This window comes from Falco rusticolus, chromosome 20, assembly GCF_015220075.1.
Source record: "Falco rusticolus isolate bFalRus1 chromosome 20, bFalRus1.pri, whole genome shotgun sequence".
Taxonomy (NCBI): domain Eukaryota; kingdom Metazoa; phylum Chordata; class Aves; order Falconiformes; family Falconidae; genus Falco; species Falco rusticolus.
This window is the reverse complement of record NC_051206.1, coordinates 1,624,027-1,651,237: the sequence shown is the minus strand read 5'-3', so window position 1 is coordinate 1,651,237 and position 27,211 is coordinate 1,624,027. Positions and strand designations below refer to the sequence as shown.

Here is a 27,211-nt window from a genome sequence, read left to right as displayed (position 1 = left end):
TCGCTGACAGCCCTACACCCTGACGCTGAAAATTATTTTGCAACAAGGAGCATCTCTTGCTTCTAGAGCCCTTAGCCCAGCAGGCCTCCTCGGAGACTCTATTAACGCAATAATAATGTAAGTAATTCCTCGTTTAGTTGGAGATCTTTTGAGTGATGCAAAACTCCTGCCGTGCTTTTTTATCTGGGATGTTTATATGCTTTTTCTTTCTGAGTTAAAAATTTCCCACGTTTCTTGGCTATACCGATGAGCCCGTATTGCTGATGTGGCTTGTGAATCACCTGAGAATACAGCCCAGAGCAGTCAGAGTGGTTCACCGAGTCAGCTAAAGGAAATAAAACGCTAAAGCCAAGAAGAAAATACATATATATATATCTAAAATGTCAAGTAGGACACATCATGAGACACTCGCTCACCCGAAGAGGGGAGATAACACTGAGGCAAGACGGCAAGACTGGTCTAGGTAGAATTGAAGTCTCTCTGATTCCAGTTATGTGCGTATCATTAGCATGTAGCAAACTTGAATTTGAATGTTATGTTTTCTAATAATTCCTACCCTCTTTCTAGTCATGGCAATAGCAACAGAAATGACTGCTGAGGCTGTGCCGGCTCAATCCACCATCGTTGGGTAAGTGATGAATTAGCATCTCTGGCTGTTAATTATTAGCTGCAGTGTGTGGATCAACAATGACAAAACCTCAACAAGCCTTGGAGATCTCCAGGCTGCCTCCCGTTATTAAAATGATTTAGCAGCCAGGACGACACCGAAAGTCGAGGCGATGCACATTTGTTGACACACACGGCGGGGGGGGGGGGGGGGGGGGGGGGGGGCGGAAAGGCACAAAGGCAATACATATACGTGGCAAACTTTGCTTTTGTGGTCTGTAAGGAAAAACATTTTGTGTCAGCACTTGACACTCACCTTTGCACCACGGGCTGTCCTGCCTGCGGCGTCGCAGTGGGCGCTGCAAACGTGGCTCTGCTGTTGCTGCTGGGAGGCTGCTGGGGCTGTTTGAGGCTCGTATGATAATTTGGGGAACGGAATTTGTGGCATCCGGATGGTATAGGGAGAGGCCAGCGTTCCGTAGAACAAAATTCCCCTGCCAACAAAATTTTTGTTTGGTTGGGGTTTTTTTATGGAGCAGCTCAGTTTTGAAAAATCGTCTTTTTCTGCTGGCAGCTGCAGGTTTGGTGTTTCTCCTTTACTCCAGGTAAAATGTCTGTTTTGTAAAATGTTTTGTAAAATGTTACCAACGCTAATGATAACGGGGTTTCCTTTGTCATCAGTCTTCCGTGATTGAAAGCAAAACAGGCTTGTATTCCTCAGGGATATCGCTGCTTCTGAAGATGCGGTTGAGAGAAAAGGGGTGGAAATACCCCTTGCAACTGAAGTATTAAGGAGTTCAATTTATTAAGTTAATCAAAATACTGCTAAAGGAAACTTGATCACAGTCTATCCCCACAGAGGGAAGTTATGTGATTATAAAGGGCTTCTTATGCGGAGAGATAATGAAATAACCAGTTCTGATAGCTGGAAGGTGCCAAGGAAGAAACCCCATCTCATGCTAGAAATGAGGTGCAGACTGTTACAAGGGAGTAAGTCTCTGGGGAAATACTGCAGCCGTGCTTCATCCATCACCTGAGGGATGCCACAAAACCCCGAGCCTCGGCTGTGGCCGATGTGTTTCCTATTTGGCTAGCAACTTCGTGTAGTGACCGGAGCAGAAGGAACCGAGAGGTCTATGTGATGTGTCTCTGTCAATAAGCTACTACATGCTCTTCTGTCTTCATCACTCGCCTGCCTCAGTTTCCCCAGCTGGCAGGAGCGGTCCAAGCCCCCGTTCGCGAGCGCGTGGTGCTGGGCGGACATGAAGCACCACGTGCAGGACCGTTGGTACAGTCATCTCCAGCATCAGCGAGCTGCGGGCTGGCTTTCCAGCTGTGCTTTTGACAATTTAGTGGTGAAGTTCTGCTACCGCAGTTCCTCCTGGACTTATCAGGGATGCCTCATTACCACGAATCTGGAACTCTCGCTGCCGCCAAGTTTCACTACGTACGTTGCCACCGTGACCCACTTTCCTTTCTTAGATAAAAGCCGCCCACAAAGCATCATCGTTTTCATTCTCTCCGCTCCCACGTGTTCTCCTTCCAAAACACTTTTTTCCTCTCGATGAATTCCTCTGTGTGATTGTTGCCTTAAGTTACTGATCTGCTTGAAGAAAAAATAAATATAAAAAGCCTTCGATTGAGATTTGGGAAGAATGAAAAGTCGTAATGAGAAAAAAGAAACCGTAAAGCGAAAGTTAATGGGTGCAGACAGACAACCGCAGGTCTCTCTACAGGTTCTGGAATATGAACTGATGTGAAGATAGAGGCATGCTGTTGCTGTTTGGTCTTTTTTTTTTAAATCTGCTGTTCTCCTTAGTTTCACCTGCGAGCCTGCCATGAGTGGAAGCCCAGAGCACAGGAGCTCGATGTGGCTGAAGAACTTGCTTGGACTTTAGTGCCCGTCTCCCTTCTTGGCACATCATCTTCCAAACTCCTTGGTTTGGAAAGGGGAATGGTAGTGCCGTGCCCCCTGTCCCCCCCAGGGCACGGAGAGCCTTCGCACAGCCCGGCGCGGAACGGTATTGCCGAGCTCAGCAAACCGCGATGGCTACACAGAGATAGTAGCTTGAGTCCCAGCAGCAGCAGCATTATGGTACTTTGCCTGGGATAATTACCTTCTTAACATGGGTAATTAGGCTGGTTGCCACGCCATGCTGACTCAGCTGTGCCGGGCTTTGCCTGTGGATCACGCTGGGCTCAGAGGTAGGCGAGGATCCGAATCCATGTTGCTGGGCTGCTCACCCGTAGGACATCCCCCACCGTGGAGCATCCCCACCGTGGAGGCAGCTTCTTCAAGTAGGTTGACCTGTTTAGGTTGTCCCTAAGATCAGGCTAATCTGGACTGACTTTGTGGGTACTGAATTATTTTTCACGTTTGTAGCATTAATTGCAGGTGGCTACTTTTGTGGCTAAGGTGGCAAACCCAGGGTGCGTTTCTGATGCCTGCCATGGATTTCCTAGCCTGGATGAAGGTATCAGAATCTCAGTCTGATTTTGGAGAGAAATAGCTCTTCTCTTAGCTGTCTGCCTTGGTTTTGTGTGGGGTTTTTTTTGTTGTTAATACGCTGCTGGGGGCTGGGATTTCCCTGATATCAGCTTGTTTTATTTTCCTGAGAAGGGTCCAGAGGCTGCAAAACTTTGCAGTTAGGGCTTCACTTGGCTGCGCCTCAAAAACCAGACGTGGATTTTCCATTAAAAGCTCCTAGTTAGGCAGGAGGTGATAAAGCAAAGTGGAGTTTGGCAAGGATTCCGGGGCTGTTAAATGCCACCGGATCCATCGCTGACTGCGGCTACTCGGATGGCTGGTTTCGCGCCCCATCCGAACCGAAACACGCGTGCAGATGGGAGGGCGTCTGGTACGAACTCCTGGGATCTGTTTTCTCAAGAGTCCATGAAAATCTTACCACGACCTAAATGCACAAACATAGCCGTGTCGGTCCCAACCCTGCTGTGCGCGTGGATGTCTCTAGCTCCTTCGAAAGCGTTTCCTTCAAGCTTGAGGTTCACAGCCCATGCTGAGCTGTGACTGGGGACCGCTGAGGAGCTGGTACTTCTCTACCAGCCTGTGTCCTTTTGCAGCTGAAAGCCCCCGTTCCTTACTGGTTTGGAACTTGCTGGGGGTAAGAAATGCTCATGTTCTGCAGACGTGAGCCAGTTCTACACCTGCCGTTAGTAGCAACTCGGAGTTACCAGCTTTTGGCTGCACATGTTGGACACCGATGGGGAATTAATGGAAGCCAGAGGAAGCAGACAGCTGGCACAATCAGCTGGGAGGGAGTATTCTCTGAACGGTTCGTTTAGATTTCACCTCTACGCCCCGCGCTGGGGGTGGATTCTCAGCTGGTGTAAGCGAATGTGGCTCCGCTCATCCGCAGGAGCGCTGGGTGCTTTGCTTTGCTGAGCATCCCGCCCGCCGTTACGGCCTCTCCACTGAGATGCCACCAGCATGCCAGCTGGATTCTCGTACCTGCTTCATCCTGCTGTTTCTCCCTGCCTTACGATAAGAAAAGAGCTCCATCGGGCTTCGGGAAGAATAACAAAACAAACGGGGACCTTCAGCCCGCTGGGACTGAGCAAGCACAGCCTGCGGGGGGCTCAGCTCCTGTCTCCTGAACGTGCAACTGAAGAAAGGACAGTGCCCTTCCTGCCTGCAGGATCTGGCCACCACTAGCTCACCTCACGTGAGATTTTCAAGCGACACCCTTTAATTAACCTGCTATGAGAAAGTCGCGTCTTTGACGGCCCAATTAGTCAGTGGGTTTATTGACGTGGGACACTCAGGAAAGTGTGACTTGAAGTTGGTCTAGCTTAGCTTGCCTAAAGCTAAATGATACTGAATTAGGAGGCCTTTGTAGCCCCCCTAAATCATAATTAAGTAGCGTAATTTGCTTCTGTAATGGTTTGGACTTTCAAGTGTTTCCGTACTGGTTGTTGCTGCGGCACTTTCTGTGCTGGCGGAGGGGCAGGGACACGGACCCCGACCCTTCAGCCTCCAAGTTCAGCTCCATTGGTGGTGAGGACCTGGAGGGAGGGCAATTATTTATATTATTTATTTACTGTAAATAAAGTATTTCTAGGCTGCAGACAACTACATGTGCGGAAGGAGTCTTTTTTTGCTCCTCAATTTTGCTTAGGTGCAGTCAGCGCTACAAGAAAGCAGGATCTTATTTTTAGGAAGCAACTTCCCAGATTTATAGAGAGTTTAAGCAAGTTTTTCCCTTCTCCTGAATCTTGCAAAAAGGAGGAAAGTGGGGTGGGGAGCCTCCTCCCCCTTTGTAACATTTCTGGCACCGATGCTGGAGTAACGCTACCTACAGACGGCCAACCTGATTCTCCACCACTTTCCCCAGGTTACGCCCTCGTGTCGCACAAGTACGGAAAACCTCTACCCGAGGTGAAAAGCGGGGAGACCTGGGATGCACCACACCTGACAGCTCTTCCTTAATCCTCTAACCGCATCTTTCCTGTCACCTCCGCGTTGGCAGCAGCGGGAGAGAGACCAAATGCCGCAGGCGAAACCCCTCCGTTCCGGGCGTAACGCTTTTCTAGCTTTTCTGCTTTTGAAAACTCAATAGAAAAGCAAAGGGCGAAGAAGATTTCTTTCATGTCGGAGAGACTTTCCAAGAGCATGATAAATAGGTCTCGCTTCTCCCGTTCTCTGCTACAAATCAGAAACGACTCCCCCGGAGCTAATGATGTACTAGCAATATACCAGTATGAAAGGGGGATTTGGGGGCTGGGGTTTTTGCTGTTTTTTAATTAATGCAAATGATTTAGACTCCGGCAGGTTTTAACCCTCTCAGTTCAGCTGTGTTTAAGGCACATCACGGCACCCTTGGGTGCGGAACCTGGGTGTGCAAGCGCTTTCAGGGGTCACAGACCTCCCTTTTCAATACTACGGACAAAATCTTGAACTGGTGTGAGATGGTGTCAGCCCCTGCGTGGGGGTGGGCGCTGGTTTACACCCGTCTCATCTCTGAGCTGGCAGTGAGAAATCGTGGGTGCTGTTCCTCGTTTTCTAAAAAATTTTTTTGAATTATTTGTTTATGTGTTATATTTATATTCCTTTGGCGAAAGAGGTCTCTGCCTGGCGTCTCTCTCCAGTTTGAGACTGGTGTACGGTAGCTTTGTAGAAACGAGATTCGGGAAGAGCCGGATGCTTTCTGCTAACGGGATGTGCTGATTACTGCTTATTAATTTGGCAGTTGGTTGTGGGCAGCGGCTGCCGCTGCCGTTCCCTGACCAATTTGGTTAAACTCCTTCGTGAGAAAATATTGTGTACTGAGCCCCGCGGTAGGGACCGGGCAGCACCCAGCGGTGCGGCTGCACTCAGAAACCCATGTTCCTCGCTGTGGCTTTCACGCCTTGAATGATTTCTCAGGTCCTGTCCTAAAGAGAGGCGAGAGGGGAAGGTTTGGTCTGTTGCCGACATCGGTCAGTGGCCCGTGATTTAAAAGGAAGCCCAAGAAACCAGTGCGCTTCCACGATGCGAGAAGCCGCTCTGGGATGCTGCACCTCCTTACCCAATGGATTAGACATAGGATACATGGCGGTTTCTACCCCTTTGAAAGACGCCCAGTGTTAATTTTTCGTAACCCTCATCCTCTAACTCCAGATGTTCTTTCTTCTGACTCATTTTCCTGCAATTAGTTGAGCTCTTGTTTTTCGTCATGTCTGAATACGATGCTGAAAGACGCTATTTCTGTCCTAATACTTTATTTCTTAAGGGACGTACAGGAATTTTCATTCTCTTTTCTCTAGGGTTTGTTTCATCATATTTTTCCACTGTTACTATGTTTTTACCTCCTTTCTAAGATAAACAGTAGTGATCTTTTCAATATCTAGCATTGGCGTTAAAAAAAAAAAAAAAAAAAAAAAAGGCTTTGAATCATCCTATAAAATGTAATAGAAAATGTTGGCTGTGCTATATAATTCTGCTGGAGAGCTTCTAAAACCCTATAGAAAGGTTATCATTTTCTATAACAAATAGAGACTTTCAATGCACTTTCTACAAAATCCTATTGGGCTTCATTCCTATTAAATTCTATAGGACTGGAGATGCCCCTAAGGATTATCCTGATAACGGCAAGAGACCATTTTGCTGGGTAATGTATCTTTAGCTGGGCTGTTTTCAAGCTTGCTTTTTTGCAATTATCTGGTAAAACTTTATCACCCTCCTTTAATTTCTCAGCTGTCTTTGCCATTCTGAAAAATGCTGATGAGATCTCTCTTCCTGAATTTCAGATTATAAGGCTGTCAGAAGTGTAAATATTTCATAGGTGATGATTTGGCTCTCCAATAAATTAGCGCTTCTGGAAGTTCCCCCAGAACCTTTCGGGCCAGGTTGATGAAATGGTGGTGGTAGTTGCACCAGCACGTTGCTTCCACAGCCGCCGCTCCGCTTCCCTGCCACGTCAAGGTGCGTGGCATCCGACGGCGGTTTGCTGGGATTTGTGTCTCGGCGTGGCGGCCTGAAGGGTCCCTTCCATCGGGTGTTTGCGGAGGTGGGGAAGGCAATGCCGTGCGGTGGCACACGTCGTTTCTCCCTGCTGTGGTGCAAGGTCCCGTCTCTTTGGCTGGCAGAGGGCTTGGTGCACCCTTCTGCTCAACCCCCAAAGCACCCCAAGCTGTGGGGACGGGGGCAAGACCCATCTAGGCTGCTCGCCATCTCGTCTTAAACGCCTTAACTCATTCCTTTAGCAGCATCGCCACCTTCCCCTAGCAAGGGAGCTGAGGTTCTTTGCTCAAACCCACCCAGTTCCACCTGAATGAGGTGCCTGGGGTACCCGCGATGCCAAACCCTTCCCCGGCCATCGCAGCCCGCGGGGAGCAGCAGCTCTGCCCAGGCTCACGCCGCATGACATCTTCTCAAATGAGCCAAACATCAGGACATAATGGGCCTGGCTGGCAGTCCTCCGCGTGCCATATGTTGAGTGCAGCTGGTACGTGGCACCACCGCTGAAGCAGGTAATTTACTGCAGGAAGAAGAAACAGGCTGCGCGCGCCAATTTATCAAGGTTAAAAACCAGCGGCAGCGAAGACACCGTGGAAAAAAGATGGTGTAGAAAGATCTGGACAATTTGTTGTCTAATATTGCCTTCCGTCGTCCTGGGGGGGCTGGTGTATTCCTCTGAGGATTGCACTAGACAAGCTTCTAGGAGTCCAGCGCCTTTGAGATGGAAATTCCATCTGGCGCTCCAGACCTTGGCATCGTCGCCAGTTTCTTTGGGTTTGGTTTTGTTTATTTTGTTGTGGGTTTTGTTGTTGTAGTTGTCGTTGGGTTTTTGTTGCGGGGGTTTTTTTGGAGGGAACCGTGCATGGAAGAGATGAGATATCGGTGTGAACTTGAAAGGGAGAAGGCAGATTTGGATGGCAGTCTTGCCTTGGGAAACAAGGGGGTGATGCACTTTTTGATAACGTGCATGAGAAGATGCAGCACTGTGAGACTGGGAGGACATCCTTCTGCGAGTCACGGTGTTAGTGGTTCCTTCACGTGCTGGGTTCATTGAGCTCGTAGGGTCATTCCAGTGGGGGCTGCCTCTTGCCATGTGCATGTATTTGGCCGGGGGGGGGAGGGGGGGGAGGGGGCAGTCTTCCCTGCGATGTCCATGCTCCGCTGAAGACCAGGCTTATTACAGTTGCACAAAATAATGGATTTCACCAAACACCCGGTTTCGTCAGGGTGCTCTGTATTCTCTTCCTAATTTCCACAGCAGTGAATCCTGCTTTGTAGCCTGGTGGTGCCTGGTCGTAGTAGAAAATGAGCAGTTGACCTGGATGTAAAAACATAAGGAACAGCGATGCGTTCTCCGAGTGACCGTGCCTAGCACCTTTCTAAGGGCGAGCATTTCTAGCACGTGCTTACCGTGCATTCCCTGGGGAGGCTGAAATATGTCTGAGCACCTCACGTTGTTATTGAGGCACCAGCAATAACGTTGAGCAGCTGACATAATTAGAATAAATCTGAGTGGAGTGTGATAGGAGAGAAGAATCATAATTTCTCAGAAATATCATTAAAAAAAAAAAAAAAAATCTTATTTCATGCAATATTCTCTTCCAAAGTACCATGCTAGCTCATTTTGGCACATTGGAAATGAATCATTGGCTCTGATTGTCTAGTCTAGGAATTCCCATATATCAGCATCCTTCTAAGAAATTGCAAGAAATACAAGAAAGCAAAATTAACTTCCCAGACACCCTTATTCAATCCTCTGTACCTAACTTAGATGAGATTAGGGATTTCGTTTCCCTGGCCAGACCCTAGGATTTTTCCTTGTTATTAAAGATCAGCAAACAACAGCCTACCACAGTATATGCCAGGATCTTTCATAAAGCCTGATTTTTATCTTGCAAGATAATCTTACTTCTTCATTAGGAGCTATGTGGCTATTTTGGGCTGATACCCAAAGGATGAACAGTCACCACTGAAAAGAGCAAACCCGCGGGGCCTGGAACAGAAAATTTGTTAGTTAGCCCTTTTATTTTTTATATATATATATTATTATCTACATTTTTATATATATATATATACACACATTATCTACATATATATAGCTTATCTACATTCATATTTTCTGTTAGTTAGTCCTTTTATTGGCTTATTTGTGGCAGAAAAATGTTTTGCTTTTTTTTTTAGACAGGACTCCCTTTCTTCCCCCCACCCCCCCCCCACCACCTCTTTGAGTCCAAAGCACAGGGTCCACGAGCTAATATCCTGGACCGATGTAAAATTGATTCCACCACATCTAGGGAGGGAAAAAAAAAATAAATAAAATGCTTCCACAAGGATAAGAGGAAAGCAATTTAACAAAACCAGGTAGGCAATACCAGGCCTTCCCTCCCCAAAGACGGCTCGTGGATGCTGTGGGTTCAATTTAATGTGATTAACTTCATCTGGGAGATGTGCATCCCTTGGCAGCTAGGACGCGAGGCTCCGGCATGGCTCTTCTAATCTAAAAACAAAGACGGAGCTCTGAGCTCCGGCCTCCGGCGGCGATCAGCTGGCAAAGGCCGCAGGACGGAGCCCGCAGCCAGTCGTCGCGTTCCCCCGCACGCTCGGCACCTTTATCCAAAGGGTTCGAGCTCACTTCTGAAACAGCCATTTTGTTCCTTCCTTCAAGACGCTTTGGGTTCTTTTATTCCCCTTTTCTCCCCCACTGACTAAATCATATTGGACGTTTCACACTGAACACACTGATAGTCTCTAAAATATCAAATGCTTTATCCCTAGGAGCCCCCTAGGAGTTGCTTTTTTTAATGGATTAACTATGACAGGGACTGCACTCCCACAGTTTTTAAAATATACAATAAGTATATTACATACTTTTAAAGCTATAAATAAGATTTATACACAACCCATGGGGATTTTCCATTAAAACTTCATAAATCACATTGTACATTATCCTTTTTAATCCTCAGCCTTGCAGTGTTAGTCACCAGCAAATATATTTAACCCTGTATAAAATTCATGATAAGCACGTATAAGGAATGTTAATGAGGACTTTTATGCGCTCTGTATATTCTTACCCTAATGCTGATTTTTTTTATTTATTTATTTGTTGTAGTAGCAGCAGTTAAGTCTTGGCCTGGCTTTAGGAATGGAAAACTGGGATGCTCTGCCTAGAGTAGGTGCAGCGCGGAGCAGCAGGAGCAGCTTTTCCTGCGTTACCCTCCCAGCTAGAGGGGTCCCCGTCATTTGGCACTAGGAGAAGGCGACTTCCCGATTCCAGCCCTCGTTTGCTCTCGCCCCACTGATTAAGCTCTCCCTTCCTCATGGCTGGCATCGGAAGAGGAGCGCGGATCTGATGAATTGTGCCGTACCGAGCTGCCTTCAGCGATTTGGCCAGTTCAGGATGCGCAACCGTGGAGGCTGCCGCGTTCCCCAGGGGCTGTTCCGTTCACTCCTGTGCCCTTTTCACATTTCGGGAACAGAACACAGAGGAGGCTCTAGGAGGTAGGATCTTGTCTCCTGGACCACTGCAGTGAAAAGCTCTGCTGCATCCGTGTCCACGTCCGTGTCCTCCTCCGTTTGGTTCTCGTGGCAGGGAGGTGCCAGAGCACAGGGAAGGATGCTCCTACCCCTAACACCTTCAACACGTCGCGGATTCCCCAAAGTGGGAATTTTTTTTTTTTTTTTTTTTTTTTGTGCTGTTACCGAGAAAGTGCGACGGTGTAAGAACCAACCTGTACTTGGGATTTGCAGTTTATATAGGTGCTTGGCAGTTGAAAGCTTCAAAGGGCTTCGTTAGAGGAGGATTCGTTAAGACGCAGCTGTTTGTACGTGGGGTGGGATTTTTTTAGCTCGCATATGTGGGTTTTCCTCTCTTAACTAGAAGTTGAAGGAGATGTGTTTATTCCCATCATATATACACATAATTTTAAAATTCACAGCAATTTCACTAAGAGAAAACTGGAATTGCCTGTGCCCTGGTGTCAGCTTCAGCAGACGAACCGAAAGCAATGGATCCTGACGAAGTGCTCTAGGAGATCTGTGGTTGTCTCTGTGATGATGGAGATGTTAAGTGAACCTGGGGTTTGTCTTTTTAGCAGCTGAGCAGGCGTGTCTTGCCATTACTGGCAGAAAACAGAGCGATCGAGCTTCCCCTCCGGACGGTGGATCCCCTGGGAAGGGACCTACCTGTCCTTATTTTAAAAGGTCTTCAGGGCTTGGTCCTGCTTGCGCCATCATCTCTTACGCTCTGCCTGCTCGCCCACCCTTCCCACCCCACGCGCTGCCCTTTCTCAGCAGCCCGATTTCTCCATAAATCCTTCTGTTCTCTCTGCAAAACACCCTTGCAGTGATCTACAAAAATCCACTGCACCTTCTGCCTCCTGCTCCCTCCCCAGCTGCGGGACAGCACCTGGGTCGTCGCTGTCACCGCTGGAATCCCCAGGTGAGCGAGGAAAACTTCGCACCCAACTTTGCACCGCTCAGGTTTCGGGCGCTGAGGCAACCTGAGCTGGGATCTGCGCTCCAGCCACCCGAGCTGGCTCTGACTCCGGAGCCGGGACAGGGATAGCAGCGCATCCAGAGGCAAGGTCGTCGCTGGAGCGCTTGGCCCCTCCGTGCCTCCCACACCGGGCTCGGAGCAGCCTAGCTGAGGTGCTGGCACGCTCTAGGTGCAGCACAGCTAAACTTGCTCAGGCAGAGGGTGAGGAGCAGTATTCAGACCCTGTGGGGCTTTGCTGCTGAGAACTGCTGTGGTATTGCAACCCCTGAGCCTCCCCCAGAACCCTAAAGCCCGGCCAGAATTGTGAAATCTTTTCCTTCCCGCAGACCACGGCTCTTTTCCACGAGGACAATGGTGGCAATGCTTCTGCAGCTGGAGCTGGTGGCTCCAGGGTCTTTTTTTTTTTTTGGGGGGGGGTGGGGGTTGACCTTTTCATGCATCAGCAAAGGGGATGGAGCCGTGGTGAGAATCTCGGTGCGAGTGATGGTGGAGCAGCTCACTGGCTGCATCTGCCTGGAACGCTGACAACACATTTTTTCCAGCGTGTTGTTACCTCGTACTTCTCAGCCCAACTCTCCGTTGGTTGCTTGTAGCGGTTGCCTCCTCTTTCCATCCATTTAGGCTGCAAGCCCTGCAAAGCCAGGGCCAGCTCTTCCCGCGTGGAAGAGCAGAAGGGAAGGATGCGTGCCGTCGTGGTCTTCCCGTGGAACCCTGATCACCTGCAACGTGATATACGAGCAAACGCGTCGCTCCAGTGTGTTTGGTGGTGTTCGGGAGGATGCTACACGGAAAATAACGACAATATTCCCAGACACCAGGATGCTTTTAAAACACTGGAACATGCAGTGCAGCTGCCTCCCCACCAGGAGCCACTGGCAATCTGACTTAATTAACAAATCCCTTCATGTTTTACAGCAGGGATGTTGTTTTGTGGAAAAGCATCGTCCTTGGCGCTGGGAGGAGCGGTGCCTCAGCACCGCGGAGACAAGCAGCAAATCTGGATTTTGCTTCCGAGGCTTTTAGGAACAAGCAGCTCTGATTAGCTTGTTGCCGGCCCAGCCAAAAGAGCAATTCCTCAGGCTTGGAAAGCTCCATGACGGAGGCAGGGTTGTGGTTTTACAGGTGCGTCGGAGGACGGGCAATGGTTTTGTAACCGAGCGTGGCAGCCCAGACGCCGCGGTGATGGGCGGGGGGGGATCCTGCCCTGGGGTGGGCGCGCATCGCTCCCCGGGGCTGGGTGGCAGCTCCTGGTGTGGCTGGTGCTGTCAGGAAAGATTGTCACCATCTGGTCCCGTCAATGAGTGCTTTTCTCACCACATGCAAATGAGATGGAGGCGGTAACGATAAAGTTCAGTCGGAACTAAAGAGCAGAAGGGTGCTGGTGGGGACCGTGCCGAAACCTGCCCAAGCCCACCCGTCTAAAGATGAGGTGCGGTCCCGAGATGAAGGAAAGGGCAGAGTTGTGGGGTGGCGGGGTTTTTTAGTTGAAAGAGAGGAACGAAGGTAAGAATAGAACCAGTTTGTGCCTGTGTTTGGGTTGGAGCTCTGACGTACCGATGTGCAGTGCTGGTTTGGTCAGTGTGGCACAGGCTGGGGGCAGGGAGCCAAAACTACAGCGTGAGCAGCTCCTCGCGGGTGTCTGGGGGTGCTGCCGGCGTAGGTGAGGGGTGGGATTCCAGTGCAGTGGGGGAGACGGCAGAGGAAATGAGAAGGTGATACTGGGAGGTGTTGGCCCCTCGTGAGGTGCCAGGGGCTGCCTGTGCAATCACGGCTTCGCGGGTTTGGCGGTTGCGTCCTACAGTTTGAGATGTTGGGAGGGCATGATCCCACGCTGCTGAGCAGAAACTCCACTCAGCTGGGTCAGCTCTGCCTGCAAGCGCCTTGTTCTGATCCCTGGGAAACTCTCCCCATCTACAGAGCGACCTGAGATTCCCGACGTCGCATCGCGATTGGCATGGCCTCAGCGTGTTGGACCAGGGAGGGAAGGGAATTACCGTTTGTTTCGTAGATCTTGCACACAGGGAAGTCCAGCGCTAATTAAAGAGGGACAATCATCGCAAGGCTACGCAATGGTACCCGACTTGGGGTTTCAGTTGCCTTGGTGAAGGGAGGGGGCACCAGTTTGCCCGCTCTTTTCTTTCCCACAGTCCACGAATAAATATACCTGAAACATATAAACTTGCGTAAGATGGAAAAGAACGGATCCGCATCAAAGTGTTCTGTTAAGCAAGATCGGTGTCTTCCACCCATTGTAAAGATCAGGAGGACGGAGGTATGTCCATCGTGGATTTTTAGTTTACCCTATGGAAAAGTGTATGTACCGTACACAAACCACGGGAGTATTGCCTCCACTTAAAGGGCATAGAGCAAAAACGTTTGGGTTTGTCCACTGCCATCCCAAAGGTCAGAAAACTCGGGAGTGAGCGTAATATTTGACTGTGCTGGGCAAGGAGTTGCCCTTCGGGATCTGATGCGGGAAACTAATATGGCTAATGAAGGACTTAGAGGGCTAATAAGCCCTAAATCAGGCTCCCCAGCCTTTTAATTACGCTGCGTAATTATTGGAGATTTGCCATCATCTTTTTAATCTGATTGATTAGTAGGCAGCTTAGCCAATCTACATAGCGACCTATTTACACTTCGCTGGTGATTGACTATCAGTTGAATAATTAGGGCGGCGTGGGCTAAGCAGAATAAAACATCGGTCGCTTGTTTGTATGAAGCACTTTTATCACGTGTGTCAAACCTCAGCAGAGGTGAAGGTGGGTTTCTTGCTTTTAGGAGGTCGGGAGGTGGTCTCTGTCAACCCAGGCTCTTCAAAGAGAGTCCGAGACACCCAAAGTACCCACAGAAGGGGCGAGATGCTGGAGAAAGAGGCAGCCGGCGTCCCAGACAAGGGAAATAGAGCTGAGGGAAGCCCAAAAGCCTGGGCAGGGTGGGGGGAGGGGAGAAGGATGGGGCTGCCTGGCTGTGGGGCTGCTGCCACGCCGGTGAAGGTACCGGTGGTGCAAAGGGTGGAACTGCTGCTCCTCCGGCTTCTCTGTCTTCTCCTCACCTCGCTCCGTGCCTGCTGCTGAGCCGCTGGAGCCCCTGCCTGCCAGCCTGGTACAGAACTGGGGTTTAACCGGCCTTTAGGCCAGTCCTCATCCCCCTAAGGCGAGGAGCTGGACTTGGTGATCCTTGTGAATCCCTTCCAGCCTGAGATACTCCGTGATGTTGGGGGTGCGGGAGCTTGTCCGTGCTGCTGGGGGGGGGGGGGGGGGAGCCTCTGCCGAGCATCCTGCTGCTCCACGGAGGTGGCGGAGGGTCCCGGTGGATCCCTCTGCTGCTCTTAGCCCACGGCACGTGCGTGGCTCAGAAACAACCTGGAAATTACCCTGGAAATAAATTACCCTTTACTCTTTCCAACGACCAGGTTTTCCTACTTCTTTTTTTTTACACAAACGGACACGCAGTTTGGAAGAATCCAGAGCAGGTATTGAATGAACCCGCTTTTCTCTGATCCTGAGCGCTGCGAGGAGGGACCGCTTTTGTTGTTATACGAAAATCCAAATGTGTTATTAGATGCAAAGCCCGTTACAGACCTGTATCTTCTAGCAGCAGAGCTCACTACAACTGATGCCTGATCCTTGGCTGATACCCGCTTTGATACTTGTGAATTCATTTGAGCTGGGCTGCTCCGAGCAGATCTGGCCCATCTTTTTTAATGGCACTGCCTGATTTCTTATTTCTGTATATATTGGATTCAGCTTTGGCATCACCTGTGTTTAAACCTGTTACGTGAGCTCTTTAGGGATCGTGAGAGAGCAGCACGTTGTGATCAAAGAGATTAGGATTTTGATCCCTTCTCCACCTGTATCCCTCTTTGAACAAAGTGTGCCGAGGTGATTACATCTTGGAAAATATTTTTGTGCTGAATAATTCAGTCGAAGCGGGACGTATTCTGGGTGCAGTTTGCTGAGCTCTCTGCACCGCTTGGATCCTGGTGGGGCTGGAATAACGCTTTGGGGCTTTGCAGGGGGGTGGAATTCAGCCTCACTACTGCTAGGAGCAGCTTCGTTGCATGAGCGCGTTGCACTTTTCTGCAGGGGGTTAGTTACTCCCATCGTCCTCAGTCGCTGGAGGAGCTGGAAGCCTCGGCACAAGCTCTGTCGTTCCCAGCCTGGGAAAGCACTCGGCGTTATTTTTGACTACCCATCACACAACCTATTCTGGAGCAAAAACTTCAGCAGCGCGCCTATGTTTTAAAACATTGCCGCTGTGCATATGCACAGACGCCGTTTGAAAATTCCCCTCCCCGAGACATTTTTGGCAGCGAAAAGCCGACGGCAGAAACGTTTGTAGGCAGCAAAACACAAGATGTGAGCAGGCAGGCAGGGCTGCAATGTTACCCGTGGCAGTGAGAAAGGAGGAAAAGTTATTTTGGTGTTATCTCCTGAGCTCTGCCCGTCTCCAGGCTCTCCCTCTTGCTCTCCGAGCCTTTCTGTTGTGTTTTCCCCCGCGGCTGAGTATCGGTGGTGGTCCCAGTCCCAGGACCAGCCTTCCCAACTGGCCGTTCCCTCTAAACGCAGCGCTCTGTATACGTAGATTTACTAGCAGCAGTAAGACCGAGGGTTTGATGTAGATCACGGTCATTTTAACTACTCTTTCAGGATGCTTTGGGGTTTTTTTTTGCTCGGAGCTGGTCTTCTGCCATTTATTAGGGTGCGGATCCTCTGATAATTGTGTGCTGAGCCCCTGGATAAGGGATGGAGCAAGGCAGCGGTGCCCGGACCCGCAGAGCTAACGATCAAGCAAGGCATCGTTTTCTTTTTCAAGCGTGGTTTGGGGTTGTGGTTCTGGTCCCCGGCTCAGTCCCTGGGTTTCACAGCACTTTGGATAACAGGTAAGACTCGAGGCTCTCTATTCAGACAGAACCCAAATTCTAAATAAATAAAATAGGTCCCCGTAATGAAAATGCCTGTCAAATGTCAGCCAAAATTATTAGGGGTTTTTAATGTCTCTATTATAAACCTTGGATATAAGAGGTTGTAGCAGAACTGCTGACAGGCTCTTAACTGCAGTGGCACAAGAACAACAGTATAATATAGTGTGACAGAGAAATAGATTTTTCCATGTACAGGATGTGTATGTTGGTAGAATAGGTTGGACCAAAATTACCACACAAAATTGATTAGATCATCATGTAATGAGAATCATAATTTTAGCGGTGGCTTTTTGACATGATCTTGACAACATAATTAACCTGGGAGATGTTGAGGCAATGAAAATAGAAAAGAAACCTATGTAATTATTGGCAATAAAATGTAAAAAATGTTGCAGAATAATAAAAAGCTTAATCTTTTGCCTTTCTAGCATATTATCGTAATTGCACCTTTTAGACCGTTGCCCCGAATCCCATTGCTGTCCTAAATTTGAAACCTTTTTTTGAAGAATCATATTCTGTATATTGCTCTGCATGTTCAGAATTGCAGGCGGGCTAATCAGTGGATTTTTACCACGCCTAGTTAAATTACACAGCTGTTTGGAGAATTAAGTAATGTGTATTATTAAGGAAAAGGTGAAATTAGGTAAGCAATGCTCAGTGAAGAGGAAATTATATTACTCATAACTGATGCTCTTAATGGAAATGTGTCCGTAAAGTTGCAGTACGACTCAAATTACCGCTTTTGGCAGCTGAAATATGTAGCTTTTAATTACCCTGATTTAAGTGAGATAAGGGATTCACGTATGTTACGTTTTTATTATTGTTGTTTATCTCTGCTCAACATTGTAATTTTATTGAGTATCTTCATAAACCTGCCTTCTGGCTGAATAAATACGTATTAATTCTCTCTCAACATACTATACACAGGGTGTTTGATCTACGGAGGGGTGAGTGAGTAATTCTCCCAAATGCCTGTTTTCTCCATCCTTCCCTCCGTGCGTGTGTTTTCTCCTCTGGGACAGCTTTGGGCACGGGAGGGACTCCACGGGGACGGATTCTGCTTCTCTGCCCGTCCTGTGCTCTCTAGTCACGGACACCGGTACGGAGGAGGGAATTTACCATCTCCTCCGCCGGGTTTACCCAACTCTGAGGGCAAAGACCGCAGCATCTTTGAGGTTGTTAGAGCATGTCACACAATAAGACCCAACTTCTTGTTACTGGTGGGCTTGTTGAGTAAAAATCAGTGGGTGAAGCGGCATCATGTGATGCTGTTAGCAGATGATGTGCTCTGTCCAGGAAACACCAGCAGATACAGGTCAGTCGGGCAGGATTGTTGCATGGTCCAGGCAAACGTCAGAGTTTGGATTCAGAGAGATTTGGCATCAGGTTCCCAGAGACTTCCCTGAGGCGCCGGACTCTTGCAGCATTTTCCGCTCTCAGGTGTGGAGTAAACGGGGCAACGTCTGCTAAAGCCGGTGCTGAGCACTACCACAGATGAGCCCCATCTCCTCTGTCTGTGGAAAAGAGAATTTCAGTCCTGCAGATCCCTCCCTTGGCTGGGGCCAGAGCCGCCGGGCTCCCCCTTAAACCCACAGCCCCGTCCTACTGAGGAACCCAGCGGTGGTTCCCCGGAGTAAGGATGGTGACCCTTCCTCCTCGGCTTGCCAGGTCAAAGTAGAGCCTTCAACAGCCACGAGGAGCTTGGATGACGTGAGGCTGGATCAGCGAGGTCGTTGCAAGGTGGATCTCCTGAGCTGGTCCCTCCTAGATCCTTCTGATGTACATGCCAGGTTAAAGAGGGTCTTCCTCCCTTTCAAGTGGCACCCCAGCTACCCCGTGTTCTCAGTGGCCTTTGGGGAAGGGGGGAGGAAAGCCTGACGCAGTTCGGGTTGGCGTTTGACAGGGTGTGAAATGTTTAACCTGTAAGAACAGCCAGGTGTCCGCAGACCTCACCAGCCACAGAGTTGTAACCCAAACTTCATCAGCCTGGAAAGTGCTGCTAGCACAATACATGCCACCTCCTCAGCCTATAAATAATTGCGGATGACTGGGCCAGCTACTTTTTAATCATGAGCACGGGGTGAGGTTAACCCCTGCATGGAGGAGCCAGCGTAAGGGCGACTTGCACAACAGGGTTTGCGGGTCACTCGCGCCCCGGTCCATGGCGCAGCGTCAGGATGCTCCGAATTGCCCTTTTCACGCCTCTCGCTGCCCCCTGGCTGGCCACCCCAGCTCCCCACTGTGGGGTTCCACCAAGGCTCACCAAGTGCCCAGGAGGACCAGGAACATCCGTTCGGCTGATGCTGAGTGGAAAAGTCACCGCTGCCCAGTAGGAGTGTGCAGGCAGGAGGGGTGGTTCTGCCCCAGGACCAGGGGGTACGGTCTCAGGACCGGGGGTACGGCCCCAGGACCGGGGTATGGCCCCAGGACCCGAGGGCACGGCCCCAGGACCAGGGTACAGCCTCAGGACCAGGGGTGCTGCCCCAGCACCGGGGGGGGTACGGCCCCAGGACTGGGGGGTACGGTCTCAGGACCAGGGGTGCGGCCCCAGGACCAGGGTACGGCCTCAGGACCCGGGGTATGGCCCCAGTAGCACTTCTGCTAACGAGCTGCTCCGTGCAATTGGTGTGGGTTGTGGCAATCAGGGAGGAGGATGCGGGGGCAAAGTGATTAAACCTGTGATTAACACTAATGACTGACTAAAACAGTGTGCATATCTACTTTATGCATATATTTTCTTTAACCATCTCATCGCTTCCCACACTCCGCTGCCGCGAAAAGGTGGTTGTTCAGCTTGAGAACCATTGGTGGAAAAGGCTGATGGGCGCCCAGAGGTTTTTGGAGCATCTCACACAGTAAGACCCAACTTCTCGCTCCTGTTGGGCTGGTGGAATAAAAATCAGTGGGTGAAGAGGCATCGTGTGATGCCGTTAGCAGATGATGTGCTTTGTGTAGGAAATATCAGGAATTGTTGGCTTTTAAGGGAGTGAAAGTGGGAGAAGAAGTTGAAGCTGCTGGGAAACAGGCTGGTCTGTGCATCCTTCCATTTTCCCGTGAAGGATCCGGCCTTTCTCCTTTTCTTCCAGCATTCATGGTATGAATCCAGAAGGAAAAGCGCGTCTTTTCCTTTCAATTTTAAGGAAAGCTGTTCCATTTCATGTCTAGTCTCCTTCTAGCACAGCGGGGAGAAGTAAGCCAGGGTGGGGGGTGGAGGACAAGCAGGATCAATCCCGCAGCCTCAGCAAGGGGACGGGATGAAGGATGCAATTCCTTAGGCTGCTTCTGCAGTTGTGCGGGTCCGGGCTCTCGTGCTGGGATGTGGCCTCTGCACCTTTTGCAGCAGCAGCGGGAGTAAGAGGCGCCTGGGGAGCTGGAAACAGAACTTGAAGTTTGAGTTTTAGCAGGAATGATAAGATGAGGGGGTGGAGGGGAGGCATCGCAGAGCCACTCGTTACATACTGACACGGTACCTGATCTTACCATCAAAAATGTGGTTACGGAGAGAAGGATTTAATATACATCTGCGAGAGATATACACATATATGCATTTACACGTGTATGAATACGTGCATAACTTTTGGGTGGGTGAGCTGCGTATATTATTATTAGGGGGAGTGATCTATAAATATGTTTTGTAGTCTATCCGCACACATTTTGCAATCCATAAATTAGATTTTCAGTGATGTGCAATACAGCTGAATATTCGAGATAAATACAACTTTCAAGCAATGATTTCTAAATCAAAACGAAGCGTTTAAAATTTGCTGGCAGCTTTTATAAATCAGTGACCCAAGATGTAAAACCCCAGGCACTGGGATGTGTGTATTTTTAATTTCACCTTGTAAATCACGGTGGTAGGATGCGAGAGAAGGGGAGAAAGACTGTGTTTCTTCAATGTTTATTTGTAGAGGTGCCCTGTGCAGAGCAACACAAGGAGAAAGGCTGCATCGGTCCTTCAGCTGAGCTACAGTTTAAGTAGGAAAAGCTTTGCAGCGTGGCTGTGATGCCTAAACCTTCTGGGTTTACTTTTTCTGTTCCGTTCCCAGCTTGCAAATACGTTTTGATAGTGGTTCAACAAACCAGCGTTTTCATATTTGAGAAGGGAAATGTTCCCAAGATCCCAGGTTTGGCTCACCCGTGGAGAGGAGCGCAGCCTTGGCTCCCCGTTCCCCCAGTTAGGGCGGTGGAGACGCAGCTTTCCCTGGGATCCGGGGATTCGTGGGGCAGGAGGGATGGTTTGGTGAAAAAGCAATCGTTTGTACGCTGGTTTGGGATTAGCACAACGGTTTAGGTGTACACCTCGAGCGCCCGTGGGCCACAGGAGGTCTCAAAACCAAAAAAATGGTCCGGCGCGTGGAGTTTCTCTCTCATCCAGAAGATAAACGGCCCGGCTGGCATCACACGTTAATTTTTCCATGGCAAAATTCGTTGATTCCACCAGCATTAAGTGGAAGTGGGATTGAGGTACAACTCAACACCCTCCAGCTTCTGCAGGCAGTATTGCAAATTAGCGTTTAGCGGTTTAAACAGCTGAGATGCACAACTGAAAGACAAATCAGTGTCGCTATTATTTAATTGAGCAAATAGATGCCGTGGCCAGCTTTGGGAAAACTGGGAGGAAATTCTTCTGGTGTAACCGATATTTAGTCACAGAATATGGAACTCAGGCTTCAGCTGAATGGTAGCAAGGCTCTGTTACGAAATAGTTACTATGTATTTCTGAAAGGCAGTGTAACTAGATGTACACTGAGATTGGCAGCTGCCCGCCTTGCATATGTTAGGGAAAATTCCAAAGGTTTGGAGGTTCATTTCAGATATTCAAGTTTGTCCTTGGCTTATTTGAAGTGTGAGAATTTTTTGCGGTGTGTAAAACTGAGCTGTAAATTTACCCGAAGACAGATTTTATCAGAAGATGCTGCAGTTTCCACCTCTTCCCTCGTTCGGCACTAATTGGCAGGAAGAAATGACCAAAGATGAAAAGAAGAAACTTTTCACAAAAGTCTGGTTTGGTTTTGGTTTGGCTGATGAGCCTGGGAATGGATTCGTTTAACTTGGCCTCAGTATGAGCAACTCCACAGCATGTCACGCTGGGGGGGCTAATAAATCCTTTTTATCCTAAATTCTGTTAATTTAGCACGAGGCAGAGTCCAGCTGACTTTGGGCAGGGCTTTTTGTCTTGAAATATGTTGGGCTCAGTTATCCATGGCTGAGAAAAGCAGAGGTGGGACGGTACCAGCCCGTTACACCACTTTGTACCGTGCATTTATTTTCACGTGCCCGGCTCCACGGAGGAGTAGCGGTTCAGGTTGCCTCCTGGAAAGATGCAGATTTCCAGAACGTTCGTGGAATTAGGAAAGCGAAGGCTCTTTGAAGCACAGGGGGGGCTTAACCAGAGCTTCGGAGTGGCCGCTGCTGAGGTGGGATGCGGGCAAAGCATCCCCGAATGCGGCGGTGGCGGGGAAAGCGTGCGTCCCGCTCTGCCTGCGGCTCCTTGTAGTGCTGTGCCGCCGCTCGGACAGGGCTGGGGGGACCCTCAGACCCGATCCAGCCCTTTCAAGAGCCCCCTAAAGCGCTGAACTTCCAGTGAGCGTGGCTGCTGCGAGGGAGGGCAGTCATATCACCGCTCAGCGTTATCTCTCCTGATTTTGAGCAAATCCACCCTGCGATGCGGGATATCCAGATGGTGCCTTTGACACCTCCTCTTCACCAGCTCGGGTGTATCTTAGCACGTCCTCCCCGGCTTTGACAGGACTCAAACCCTGTTTTCTCTGTGTTGAGGTCTTCCCAGTGCAGATAGATGGGTGAGATATGCTTTGAAAGGCCAAAAGATGGCAATTAGTGCTATTTAAAATTCATGACCTAGGTGATTAAGCGGAGCAAAGCAGGCAACAGGAGAGGGCGAAAAATACCTGCTTCGTAAATAATCAGGTTGCTTAATTATGGGTTTAACCATAAATATATATATTATTTATATACATAACCAAATATATTATTTTATTATATATATATATACACACATAACAAAAAATAAATGGGTTTAACCATCTCTGATTAAATATTTATGTTTATATATGTGTATATGTGTGTGTGTGTATATATATATATATATTAAAAAAAAAAAAATCAAGAGGCAGATAAAGGTCAAGGTGGAAAACGAGGGGAATTACAGTGTTTGTAGCAGCTGGTAGTCCGCATGCATTAGGGGGCTACTGAAGGATACTGGAAAACTGAGAAATGACATTTCTTGCTGGTTCGAGGTGCTGGCATGACTGTGACGAGCAACATTGTTCGGGTTACGGAATCCTCACAGTCGCGTTCCCTGGTGGCTGTGCCCTTGGCCATGCTCTTGGAGCAGCGATGCCCTGCGAGAGCGAGCGCTGAGCAGACCCTGGGGTGGAGGCAGTATTGAGGAGCTGGCGATGATGGATCACAGCTTCCATCTCCTACACTAGTGGGAATCCAGCGTCTAGAAAGATCGCGTGCTTGCTTTCAGGTCCCGAGAGGGTATCCACGGGAGAAACGGAGATTCAGTTTTCTGTTTCCAAAGCTTTCCTCAAATTCTTTCTTTTACCCAAGACAATTTTGTCATCTGAAACGTTCCTGCTGAGAGCCTCCTAGCCTCCTTTGTTTCAGGGTGAATTCAAACGAGACTAAATTACAGAGGGAAGAACTGGAAACCTCAGTCAGGGCCAGCTCCTGGAGAGGAGCTTCGTCACTAAATGTCGCTCGCTCTGTCCCAGCTTGGGTAGCAAGGGGAGCTGCTCGCTGGCCCCGAGGAGCATGGCACGGTGCATTTTATAACACGTGCTGGGATGTGTATAAAAAGTTTGTGCAGCGAACTAGCCTTTGTGAGGCCAGAGGAGCATCCTGCAGCCAGATACACGAGCAGTGTGCATTGAATTGACACAAAGGCAGAGCTGGAGATTTCAAATTCTCCCTGTGCATTCCTGGGAGTGCTTACTGCTGTCATCTTGAAGAAAACAACACCCAAGCAATTCCAGGAGGCAGGAATCCTGTGTTCACCACCTCCCTGTAGCTCTGCAGGTGTTGCACAGCAAGCAGGCTGCTCCACGGTGCCTGCGGATGCTCCGATAAATCTGGAAGGTTCTGCCTGGTCGTTTCCCACGGGCTGTTCCTCGCCCCTGCGTGCAGCCCTCGGTACCTGCCGAGCTCCCGCAGGAGCAGGTGGGGCCACTTGTTGGGAAAATCTCGTGCCAGCCTTGTCACCCTCAGCTGCAAAGCATCCGACAGCGTTACCGGCTCTGAATCCTCACGAAGCTGGAAGCAGGTGTGCTAAACCAGGAGGGAGCAGGGGTAGAGAAATGGTGCCTTTGTCCTGGTTTTTTGAGGCTTTAAGGTAAACTTAAATCATGTGTTCAGACCCTCCTCTGAAGACTTAGAGGCTGTCATTTCTTTAAAAAGAAAAAGGCGGGGGGGGGGGGGAATCTTCTGCAGTGCTTTCTTAGGCACCAAAGCACGGCTGTATGGAATCGGCGAGGCAGCTGCTGGATTTTAGGAGGTCTCAGGAGGCAATCAAGAATAGCATGGTGGCCTTTGCCCCCAGCTAGTTCACTACATCTTCAGAATGCCTGCCACCGGGGCTGAAATTGTGCCGCAACTTAGAAAGTCTCTCTCAGGGGTCCGTTCCTGATGCATTCGCTTGTCCTTTGTCCTTGGCTAAAAGTGCACCATTGACGTTTCCTCTCTCCGACAAAGAAATAGCATATTAGGAAGAAAGAGTTGCAAAAGCAGTTAATCAAGATGAGGGTCAGCTGCAAGGGCCGGGTAGGAGGGAGAGCCCCGTTGTAAGCGCTGGCCTAGGCCACAGCTCCGCGAGCACTGCGGAGGGGCAGCCAGCGAACGTGCAGCCGGAGTGGGCGCTTGGTGCAGCTGGAGCAGGCACTTGGTGCAACCGCAATGCATGCTTAGTGCAGCGGGAGTGGGCGCTTGGTGCAGTGGGGGTCGGTGCTTGGTGCATGCATGCTTGGTGCAGTGGGAGTGGGCGCTTGGCGCGGCTGGAATGCGTGCTTGGCGCGGCTGGAATGCGTGCTTGGTGCAGCGGGAGTGGGCGCTTGGTGCATGCATGCTTGGTGCAGTGGGAGTGGGTGCTTGGCGCGGCTGGAATGCGTGCTTGGTGCAGCGGGAGTGGGCGCTTGGTGCAGCCGGAATGGGTGCTTGGTGCAGTGGGAGCTGGCATTCGGCACAGCCGGAGTATGCGCTTGGTGCAGCCGGAATGGGTGCTTGGTGCAGCTCTAATGCATGTTTGGTGCAGCGGGAGCGGGTGCTTGGTGCAGACTGAATGGGTGCTTGGTGCAGCGGGAGCGGGTGCTTGGTGCATGCATGCTTGGTGCAGCTGGAACACGTGTTTGGCGCAGCGGGAGTGGGTGCTTGGCGCAGCTGGAACACGTGTTTGGCGCAGCGGGAGTGGGCGCTTGGTGCAGTGGGGGTCGGTGCTTGGTGCATGCATGCTTGGTGCAGTGGGAGTGGGCGCTTGGCGCAGCTGGAGTGGGCACTTGGCGCAGCTGGAATGCGTGCTTGGTGCAGCGGGAATGGGCACTTGGCGCAGCTGGAGTGGGTGCTTGGCACAGCTGGAATGGGTGCTTGGTGCAGCGGGAGTGGGCGCTTGGTGCAGCCAGAATGGGTGCTTGGTGCAGTGGGAGTGTGCGCTTGGCGCAGCTGGAGTGGGCACTTGGCACAGCTGGAACGGGTGCTTGGTGCAGTGGGGGTCGGTGCTTGGTGCAGCGGGAGTGGGCGCTTGGTGCAGCGGGAGTGGGCGCTTGGTGCAGCGGGAGTGGGCGCTTGGTGCAGCTGGAATGGGTGCTTGGTGCAGTGGGAGTGTGCGCTTGGTGCAGTGGGAGCTGGCATTCGCCACAGCCAGAGTATGCGCTTGGTGCAGCCGGAATGGGTGCTTGGTGCAGCTCTAATGCATGTTTGGTGCAGCGGGAGCGGGTGCTTGGTGCAGACTGAATGGGTGCTTGGTGCAGCTGTAATGCATGTTTGGTGCAGCGGGAGCGGGTGCTTGGTGCAGACTGAATGGGTGCTTGGTGCAGCGGGAGCGGGTGCTTGGTGCAGACTGAATGGGTGCTTGGTGCAGCGGGAGCGGGTGCTTGGCGCAGACTGAATGGGTGCTTGGTGCAGCGGGAGCGGGTGCTTGGTGCAGACTGAATGGGTGCTTGGTGCAGCGGGAGCGGGTGCTTGGTGCATGCATGCTTGGTGCAGCTGGAACACGTGTTTGGCGCAGCGGGAGCGGGCGCCCGGTGCAGCAGGAGCAGCCAGAGGCCAGGGTGCTGGGCGGCTCCCAGAGCGAGGTGCAGGAGCAGGGCTGGGAGCCCCTCTGAGGACACCCCCGCATGCTCCGCGGTGGCGGTGACACCGGCATGGGCTGGTGCCAGCTGCCCCTCCCCACCAGGACCCTCGCTGCGGGCTGCAGGAGGAGCCCCAGGCATGGGGCTGGGGGCGAGCAGAGCTGCCCGCGCTGGGGCTGGCAGGGGCCGGGACCCCCACCCCGCGGAGGGGCTGCTCTGTCGCGTCGGGGAGCCGCAGGAGACCAGCAGGCTGCGTGTGTGGGAGATGGTGGGCAGAGCTCCCAGACCCCGCGCCACCAGGCTGGCCCGCAGCCCCCGCGGTGCTGGAGGTGCCATGGGCAGAATTGGTGCTCAGCCAGTGGGGAAACGGAGACTCCCCTTGGGATGACGTGAAGCTCGTGACTTCTGGCGCTGAAACCTTCGGGTGTGACCGTGCAGGTGGCCAAATTCTGGCGGAGGTGGCCCGGAAAGGTCTTGCAGGTCTCCATGAGAGGTTCTGCCGAGTCTCCATCCTTGGAGATGCTGAGATCCCAACGGAACAGGCTCGTGAGCAGCCTGCTTTGAGCAGGACTAGGCTGTCCCACCTCAGCCACGGACATCGGCCACCGCGGTGCTGCGGGGCTCGGTGCCCTCGGGTGGTTATTGGCGCTCAGAACCCCTTTGTGCGTTATATTTAGCGCATTTCGATTATCTGAGCCGGGTTGACCTGCTCTGCTAAAAGAGTCCAGGCATTGAGGGGAGAGGAAATGCTTTTTATCAGCTTAATTTCGGTAATAAATTTCCCGTGATTTTTTTTTTTTTTTTTGCTTGCTGCTTTTAGGGTGGGGGCTCGGTTGGAAATAGAGGTTGGCTTTGAATTGCAAGTAACGCTAGTCTTTTGTGGATTTTGTTTTTCATACAGATTGCAAAGAAGGAAGGAAGAAAGAAATGCATCTGGGCTTATATCCAATTGGATTACTGTCAACCACATCCAGCTGAGAAGGGACAAGACAGATGCATTGATGGTCACCGAAATGAGATGGAACAAAAGACGACAACCTGAGCGGGGAAGAAAAGGTACTCTTTTTAAGAGGGCTCCGTTTTGATGGCACATTATTCTGGTCTTTCAGAGCTTCCTGCACACCCCTGTATGCCAAGTAATCCCCCCTCCTTTTTTTTTTTTTTTTCATTTCTTTTTTTTTTTTTCCCCCTCCTTTTTGCCTCAAGGACCTTCCTTTTTTTAATTTTTTTTTTAATTAAAATTGAACCACACTCCTTTCTTCTCAGCTGTCCTTCATCCACTAGCAACGTGGCACATTTTTAGACCTTTCTAACCTGCCAAAGCCTGCTGCTCGACCCCTTTTCATGATCTGGAAGATGCAAAGCCCTGGAACCCAGGGGATTTTTGGTTCCATTGAAGAAAAGGCCTCTTGGTTGTCTTT

General features: G+C 50.5%; 1 long non-coding RNA gene across 1 annotated transcript in view; it reads left to right on the top strand.

The window, feature by feature from the left end:
- The window catches only part of LOC119140400, a 149,051-nt gene extending 122,211 nt beyond the window's left edge, over nt 1-26,840 (top strand). The window contains exon 4 of the long non-coding RNA XR_005101610.1: nt 26,692-26,840. This is a non-coding gene — a long non-coding RNA (uncharacterized LOC119140400). The remainder of the gene's footprint in view (nt 1-26,691) is intronic.
- The last annotated feature ends 371 nt before the right edge of the window (nt 26,841-27,211 follow it).